This window comes from Palaemon carinicauda, chromosome 20, assembly GCF_036898095.1.
Source record: "Palaemon carinicauda isolate YSFRI2023 chromosome 20, ASM3689809v2, whole genome shotgun sequence".
Lineage (NCBI taxonomy): Eukaryota > Metazoa > Arthropoda > Malacostraca > Decapoda > Palaemonidae > Palaemon > Palaemon carinicauda.
In genome coordinates this window covers 8,369,016-8,379,015 of record NC_090744.1, presented here as the reverse complement: position 1 = coordinate 8,379,015, position 10,000 = coordinate 8,369,016, and positions in this window count along the sequence as shown.

Below are 10,000 nucleotides of genomic sequence, written 5' to 3'. Positions count from 1 at the left end.
AAATAATTAACCTATATGAAATGTAAAGAATGAAAAATATAAAACATCTTAAGATCAGTAACAATGTTAAAATATATATGTCTTATATAAACTATGAAGAGACTCATGTCAGCCTCTTCAACATAAAAACATTCGCTGCGAGTTTGAACTTCAAATGTAATATGAGAGGAATTATAACGTGTTGTTTACACAAGATTGGTTACAAACAACAAAATTATATCCGTTCGTGAATTAAAAATTGTTTGCGTATAGTATAGCTGCAATTTGTATCTGGATTAAACAGTAGGCAAATCTGTTGCAGATATGATGAAAAGAAACACTGCAATGTCGATGGATTTATGACGATAAAATTGAGAATTTTGATAAGTTTCATAACGATAATAGTTTCATCATTGATAGATTTAAATATTTTGATAATAATAATAATTTTATTAATTTTAGTGAATAACAATAAAAACTTTAATAATTTGATGATACTAATTTCACTGATAATATTCTAATAATTTTGATAAGAATGATAATAATAAAAATAACAATTCCACTAATGATAATTTTAATCATGATAATTTCACTAATAATGATATTAATAAAAACAATAATTTCACTAATAGTGATTTTAATAAAGATAATAATACCACTAATAATAATCTTAATAATAATAGCGATTTCACTAATAATAATCTTAATAAGGATAATAATTTCACTAATAATAATTTTCATAATACTAACAATTACACTAATAATAATTTCAATAATGATAATAATTTCACGAACAAAAATTTTGATAGTGTTCATAATATCAATAATAATAATTCTTGAAATTTGCTAGGTAGCTTGAGAGTCACAATTTAGCCACATACTTCTCGTGCTAGTTGAGCAAGTAGCGAACTGCCTTCCAGTCGCTTCCAGGCACCTGTGCAACGTCTAGAAGCTCGTGAATTTTAATATCCATCAGATTTATACATTTTTTTTTATTTTGCTTTGTTTTTGCTAATCCATCGACTGTAATAAGGACGTTTTAGAGCTAAGGGTTGCTCATGAGCTCTGGTGCTCAATGCCCAAGATAGTACCAGGGAGGGTCTGGCAATGACTTTTAATAACTCAGCAGGTATACCCAACCTAACTCCTTCCTATTCTCAAATGCACGGTGTGGTTATAGACACTGCTGAAAAATATTGGTCTTATGAAGAAACTCTCAGCGTATGGGAAACGTTCCAGCCTGGAGATCTGCTGTACTGGTGTTTGAGACCCGCTCTCATACCTGCCTAGCTATTTCATGGACTGGGGTTCGTGACCAGCTCATGCTCGAGAGCTTCTTGTAGTAATTGCAACCTCCCTACCTTGTGGTTGAGCCTTTATGTATATCTGTAGAGTCATCGGCAGCCATTGCCTGGCCTTCCCTGGTCCTCGTTTGGGTGGATAGGGAGCTTGGGTACTGATCATATGTCACTGTCCCTTGCTTTTTCCATTCATGAGCGGCATTTAAGCCTTTGTCAGTTAGGGACTTTTCCACTTGTCTAGAAAAACATTTTGTAGAAAAAAAACTTTTTAATCTGATATAAGATTTCTTGTATTGAAATGTTATTTATCTTTTAAAAACATTGTGTTTATTTTGTTAACTTGACTTTTCGAGATTGATAATTTTCTTTAAAGGGGAAAACTTATGTTGTTTCTGGCAAATATAGTTGGCTCATTTTATCTCTCTCTCTCTCTCTCTCTCTCTCTCTCTCTCTCTCTCTCTCTCTCTCTCTCTCTCTCTCTCTATCTCTACTATTTGTCTAATCTGTACTCTATTTATCTATGGTATTATACCATCAACAAACAAACTATAAAATTATACCTATTTTAGTTCTCTCTCTCTCTCTCTCTCTCTCTCTCTCTCTCTCTCTCTCTCTCTCTCTCTCTCTCTCTCTTTCTCTCTCTCTCTCTCTCTCTCACACATTTTTTTTAGTTTTTTATTTTAAGTTATTATTATGATGCCAGATAATTAGCAAATATATTAATTCATTCTCTCTCAGCATTCTTAACCCGCAACAATCACTAAGAAAATGCAATGTATGTCATGTACCAACACATCCTACTTACGCTGAAGTGCAACAAAAAATAAATACTAAAGACACAAAGGAATTCTGCTCAACATGCTTAGTCTGGATAGAAAATATAATTAAGTCGAGACTGAATCTGCAAATAGAAGAAGAAGAAGAAGAAGAAGAAGAAGAAGAAGAAGAAGAAGAAGAAGAAGAAGAAGAAGAGGAGGAGGAGAAAAATGAACAGGATATGTGTAAGGATGCAGAGGAAATCATTGATACAACACATAATGCCATTCAAAAACAAACTTACGAAGAAATAAATTATCAGATGGAATCAAATAATAGACCCAAGAGACTCTACCCGGACCTACATACTTTTAGGGAAGAGCAAGAACAAGAAAAAAAAAAGAAAAGGAAGATATAGTCGGAAATTTTCTGAAAAGAGGGAATTGCAGATTTGGCGAAAGATGCTTCTACAAGCATCCAAAGATATGCCATAATTATGAAATATATGGTAAATGTTCGTATTTAGACGGATATGGAGATGAATGCAGAGATCTCCATCCAAAAATATGCAAAAACCTGAAAGAAGGAAAAGGATACATATTCAACAAAAAATGTCGATATATCCATCCTGCAAGCATGAATGAAAGTCAGTAAACTTAGCAAACAGAAAAGAAAAATGAAAGCAAAAATGAAACAAAAAAAGAAACAAAAAAAAACAAGCCGAGCATATACCGCGATATCACAAAAGGCCCCAAGATATGATGCCTTTCAACCCAAATATGCACAATTAGAGCCCAACTACAAGGAATGCATCTATAATGACAGGGGTTGGTGCAGATATGGGGATAATTGTAGGTATACACACAAAAATAAACATGAAGGCGAAAGAGCAAATATAATAGAAAAGTTAGATTTTTAATGCCAGAATTCCGGGAAATGAAGAAAAGAACATCATATCAGAACAGGAAGGAAGTATGGGAGAATTCATATTATTACCCATATTAAATAATGGGGATGAAACAAACCATAATAGTGATGAATGCACAGGGTTTAGTCACGAGTAACTCTAAAAGTAAAATAGAGTTCTTAGAAGAACTAACCCAAATTGAAAAAAATAGATATATTAAATATAAGTGAAACATGGTATTCCCAAGAGACTGGCAGTGATGACCAGATAAAGGGTTTACAAACATATAGATCAGACAGAACAAATAGGAATCAAGGGGGAACCGCAATATATGGAAGAGACATAAATCAAGGAAAAATCTGTGAAAAATACACCAACACAGAATGTGAATTGATTGTGGTAGAATTTGAATTTGAAAAACTAGGGAATATTGTAGTTTACAGACCCCCAAATACTAAGGAGTTTGACATAATAATAGAAAAAATAGATGATATATGTAGAAACCATAAAGAATGGAATATACTCTTATCCGGAGATTTTAAATTTCCTTTCGTGGATTGGAAAGAATGGATAGAAGAAAGTGGTTGTATATATACATATAAAAAGAGAGAAATAGTAGGGCAGAGGATAAGAGACAGTTTGAAAAGCTTCAAGATATGCTACTAGAACATACTATGCAACAAATAAACCACATTCCAACAAGAATGGAAAATGATCTAGATTTAGTATTTGTGAATGAGGTGAATTATGTTAAAGAAATAATAGTGTATAACACGGGAATTTCAGACCACAATGTCATAGAATTAATAGTCCATTCCAAAGCAAGTGAACGCAGAGGTAAACAAAGCACAAAAAGATGGGAGGGATATGGAAACTATAATTTCTATGGTAAGAATATAAAATGGTCAGAAATAAATGAAAAACTGAATAAAGAATGGAAAAATGTATTTGTAAGTGATAATATGCAGGTAAATACGGACATACTGTACAAAATACTGGAGAAAATTGTTGAAAAATATGTACCGAAAAAAAAAACAATAAACAAAAGACGTGCATACCAAGAGACAGAAGGATCTTATTTCAGAAAATTAGAAAGTGGAAGAAAAATCTTAAAAAAGAAAAAAATGTGTGGAAAATGATGGAAATAAAAAGTAGGATAGAAAATGCAGAAAAAAAGATTATACAATCGAAAGAAAATGAAAAAAAAAGGTACTTAGAATGAATGACACTTCAAAATATCAAACAAAACCCCAAAGTACTTTACTGAATGACACTTCAAAATATCAAACAAAACCCCAAAGTACTTTACTCCTATGCAAAAAAGATGAATACAGGGAGATTCGAAATAGGCCCTCTAAGAATTGAAGGACGGTTAAGGAAACAAGAAGGAACTATGAATCATATTAGCAGAAAAATATAAGAGTGAATTCAATTCACGCCAAGAATTGCAAATGAGAATAATGAAACAGAAATGAGAGAAGAAAATATTGAATATCTAACGGATATAGATATTAGTGAAGCAGATATTGTGCAGGCTATAAGCGAAATTAAAAATGGATCAGCGGCTGGGCCAGATGGAGTTCCAGCAATTTTGTTAAAAAAAAATGCACACACTATCGCGAAGCCGCTCTCAATACTGCTAAGACGAAGTGTAGATATGTGCGAGATACATGTTAAGCACAAATTAGCTTATATAACCTCATTTTCAAAAGAGGATCAAGACTAGAGGCAAGCAATTATAGACCTGTTAGTCTAACATCAAATATTATGAAAGTTTATGAAAGGGTAATAAAAAAAGAAAATAATGAATTATATGGTTAAAAATAATTTATTTAATATAGGTCAGTACGGTTTTGTGCCCGAAAAACGTATACAAACCCAACTGATAGCGCACTATGAAAACATATATAAAAATATGATAAATGAAAAAGACACAGAAGTGGTATATCTAGATTTTGCAAAAGTCTTTGACAAGGTAAACCATAATATATTAGAGAAAAAAATGAGAAATCATAATATTAGGGGAAAGATATAAAAATGGATAAAAGAATTTCTACAAAACAGAAAACAGATAGTGGTTGCAAATGAAGAGAAATCAGATGAAGCTCAGGTAATATCTGGCGTGCCACAGGGTACGGTATTAGCTGCACTGTTGTTTGTTATTATGATCTCAGACATAGACTGTAATGTTAAAGACTCTGTAGTGAGAAGTTTCGCCGATGACACAAGAATAAGTAGAGAAATTACTTGTGATGAAGATAGGAACTTAGTACAAAGAGATAAAGAAATAGCATGGAAACAGAGAAAAAATGGTATATGCATACAGGGGACCTAATAACGAGACTCACAAACAAGGAAGCAATTAAAGACCTTGGTGTAATGTTAAACAGGAATATGTTATGCAACGACCAAATAGCAACACTGTTGGCTAAATGTAAAGCAAAAATGGTAATGGTAATCAAACACTTTAAAACAAGAAAAGCTAAACACATGATTATGCTTTACAAAATTTATGTACGTAGTACACTCGAGTACTGCAATGTGATATGGTACCCACACTACCAAAGTATCTTGCACAATTAGAGAGTGTACAAAGGTCATTTACGGATAGAATTGAAGAAGATAAGGACCTTCACTACTGGGAAAGACTGCAATTTTTAGAATTATACCGTCTAGAAAGGAGAATATAACGGTACATGATAATACAAGCATGGAAACAAATCGAAGGAATTACTGAAAATCTCATGGAGCTAAAAATATCAGAAAGAGCATGCCGAGGTAAATTAATAGTGTCCAAAACTATACCAGGAAAACTAAGGAAGGTGCACAGGACATTAATCAACTACGCATCAGCATCGATAATGCAGCGACCATTTAATGTGCTGCCAGCTCATCTAAGAAACATATCAGGAGTGAGCGTAGATGTGTTTAAGAATAAGCTTGATAACCTAAGATACATCCTAGACCATCCAAGACTGGAAGATGCAAAATACACCGGAAGATGCATAAGCAACTCTCTGGTGGATATGCGAGGTGTCTCACACTGTGGGACCTGGGGATACCCAAACGTAGAATAAGGTAAGTCTCTCTCTCTCTCTCTCTCTCTCTCTCTCTCTCTCTCTCTCTCTCTCTCTCTCTCTCTTTTGGCTCTTATATGACAGTGAATCATTAAACTTAATCTAAAAAAAGACAACAAGAAAGATATTTTTATTGGCTATTATCAAAGTTTATGACATAGATAATGATTAAAATCACAAATAAGTAGTTGATTGTCAATATCAACAGCATAATTCATCCAAATGAAAGTAAATACATTCTTCCCGGGTGGCTGTGTGTGTGTTTGTATTATATCCAATTTCCAAAAAATAATAACTCGCTTAAAAAGTAGTATATGAATCAAATGTTTTTATAGACATAACACTTATTCCTTTTATCGTTTCATGATAAGATAAGAATATCCAAGATAAATTTGGGAGTGCTATATCAAATATTACGACGATGAATTGCAACATGGACTGTGAATCTTCACTATAACAGATTGTGCAGTTTTGTATATTTGAAATGAACCCTCGATACGCATTATAGATACCGTAACTCGAGAGAAAACTTCGCCTTTATTCTCATAGATCATAGGGTTGTCTTTTGAAGTCTTTCATAGATAACCATACGACCTTTGGCCAGTACGATTAGATTTTGCTTTGTTGCAGAAAAGATAAAACAGAAGATTAATGCGTTGGAAGCAATTGTTTTGTTGTGGAATAATCTTCCTAATTGGGTAGTTGAATCGGTATAACTCCAAACGTTTAGACATGAAGTGAATGTTTTTATGTTGAGTAGGCTGGCATTAGTCTCTTTTTATAGTTTATATATGACAGATCTGTTTTAGTGTCGTTACTGTACTCAAACAATTAAATTTTAATTGCTCATTGCTTTTCATATAGTTTACTTATTGCCTTATTTCCTTTCCTCACCCGGCTATTTTTCCCTGTTGGAGCTCTTGGGCTTATAGCATCCTGCTTTTCCAAATAGGATTGTAGCTTATCTAATAATAATAATAATAATAATAATAATAATAATAATAATAATAATAATAAAAATAAAATAGTCACAAAAATAATAATAATAATAATATAATAATAATAATTATAATAATAATAATAACAATAATAACAATAATAATAATAATGATAATAATTTTCCTATTTATTTCTTGAAATTTACTTTTATCTTTATTCAATCTATATTTTGATTTCCAAATGCCCCCCTCTCCATCTTGAAGTTAAATCACTTCGCTGTGTTTTTCATTTTCCACATATTAGTTTTAAAACTTATGGAAACTTGAAAGATAAGTTGATTACTTCTAAAGATTATTTCTCGTTTAAACTTGTGGCAGGCTTGTATTATGATAACAAAATTAACAACAGTAAGAGTATCATAACTTTAGTGATAGCTTAGTTAGTTTATATAAATACATTGTTGCTACAATTGTTATTATTTATTCATAATAACACCATTGCTATCTTTAATGCTAGTAATAATTTCATGTCAATAATTTTAACATTACCATGTTCAAAATATTGCTTTATTGCTATTAATAATTGCATCTGAACAATGATGATATAACCATGTTCGAAATGTTATTTTGCAATACTATTAATATCATCATCTCAACTATGATAATATTACTATTTTCAAAATATTATTTTGTAATACTATTAATGATATCACTTCATCTATGAAAATATTACCATGTTCCAAATATTATTTGGTAATAATACCAATATTCCTATCTCTCAAAATATTGTTTTTAGTACTAGTAATAATCTCATGTAAACATTGATAACATTACCATATTCAAAATATTGTTTTGTAATAATACTAATAATCGTATCTTTTCAATGATAACATTACCAAGTTAAAAATAAAATTTTTAATAATAGTAATAATCTCATGTCCAGGTTGATAACATTACCATGTTCAAAGTATTGTTTTAAATACTAGTAATAATCTCATGTCAATGTTGATAACATAACCATGTTCAAAATATTGTTTTTAATACTAGCAATAATCTCATGTCAAGGTTGATAACATTACCATGTTCAAAATATTGATCTGTTATACGATTAATAATCTCAACACATTTATAATAATATCAACATGTTCAAATTATTTTATAATAATGATAAATAATTTAAGCTTACCAATGATAACATTACTATATTCAAAATATTGTTTTGTAATATTATTAATAATGTCGCCTCATTAAAAATGGAAATGTACTTTATACGACTCTATTTCAGAATGCTAAACTTGCACGAAATCAGAAAAACTCCTTTTCTTTCGTCATAAGCTCATTGTAAAGGTCCTCCTTGAAGTAATCATCACCATCATTATTTCCCACGCCTATTGACACAAAGGGACTCGGTTAGATATCGCCAGTCATCTCTATCTTGGGTTTTTAAATCAATACTTCTCCATTCATCATCTTTCACTTCACGCTACATAGTCCTAAGCCATTTAGGCCTCGGGATCTTCGAATTCATCTAGTTCCTTTTGGAGCCAAGTTGAAATTTTGATGAACCTCAAAGTCATATTTCAAAAGAAATTGGAGGATTTCCATAAAGTTTATTCCAAAAACACTTGCTAACTTTTTCACTGAACCCAAAGGAATTTTTCCTATAGAATTTCCAGTTTTTCTAGCTGGGATCGGATTTTTTTTATTCACATCAATGCCAACGTTGCGACGAGCATATTAGTAAGTAACTACTATCGTTTCATGAAGCCGTGTAATAGTGTTTTTTTTTAAATAACTACTAAAATAACTGATGGATTTCCATGATATCAAAGCAGGGAGCGCTTCATACAATGGCCTAATTTTGGGAAATACTGTGCATTGCCAATTATGTTTCATCAACTTTTTTACTTAAGAAAATGAGGCTAAATCCAGTCTTAGCCACTTGTTACAACAATTGAAGCTGCTATGACATCATGAGTTACACAGAAACCCAGCTTTAAGGCATTTACATCGCCTTGTACTACACTTTTGGGCGCCAGTGCAGTTGCATCTTGTGAAGCCTTGTCCACATGAAGCGGATTGAGAAATCACCGCCGAGCGCAGTGAAACTTTTTTCAGTATTCATGTCATCAGTGTTTAGAAGGCACTGATGGCACAGATCGAATTGATTTCTGGAATACAAACCACTGAGAATACCAGCTTTTACGGCTATCCTTTATTGGTCTGTGTCTTCTCGTCTGTCAATTATGACACCAAGGATATTTCTAGGATTGCCTCTCCCACGATCAACAAGTGGAACTGGCACAGCTACATTGTCTCCTTGTTCGCCAGCTCGCAGATCTACGCGACTTCTTTTCACCATCCTTTCTGCTTGAGAAGTTTGTGCATCGGCTGCTTCACGACGATGCCTTTTAATTTCTTTGATGCGTTCTGCAACTCTGTGGTTTTCAACAGAGGAAACAGGACTGTCAGATGGAGAGGGTGAGAGAGACGTAACGGGCTCTTCTGATTCTCCAGAAGAAACAGGGCTCTCAACTTTGTAGGCAGATGGTGTTGCTGTGGGCGAGGAAGGTCCTGTGGGTAGATCAAGGATTTCAGCTGTCATTGGCTGACTTTTCACATTCTCACCAGTGTATTGTGTTGTAGTGCTGCCATGTTCGACTGGGAGCAGAACATCCTCTGTCAAATCATGATGTTGTGTTGATATTTATCCATATTGACTCATTAGGGGTTATTTGAATGAATTACTACCAATTGTGTCACTTGGTGGGCCGGGAAATCGGGTAAAACTCGCTGGTAAAAGACTGATGTCTCGCCAGGTAAATCCTCGGACAGCTAGGTAGCGTTAGGTTCCGATTTCTTTAATGGCCTCTCGTGGCATGGTTGGTTTCGACCTGGCCTTTCATTAGAAGGGGCTAGCATTCGATCCCAAGTATGAGGTAGAAATTTATTTCTATTTGAACACGATGTTGTATTGATATTTATCCATATTGAATCATTAGGGGTAATTTGAATGAATTACTACCAATTGTGTCACGTGGT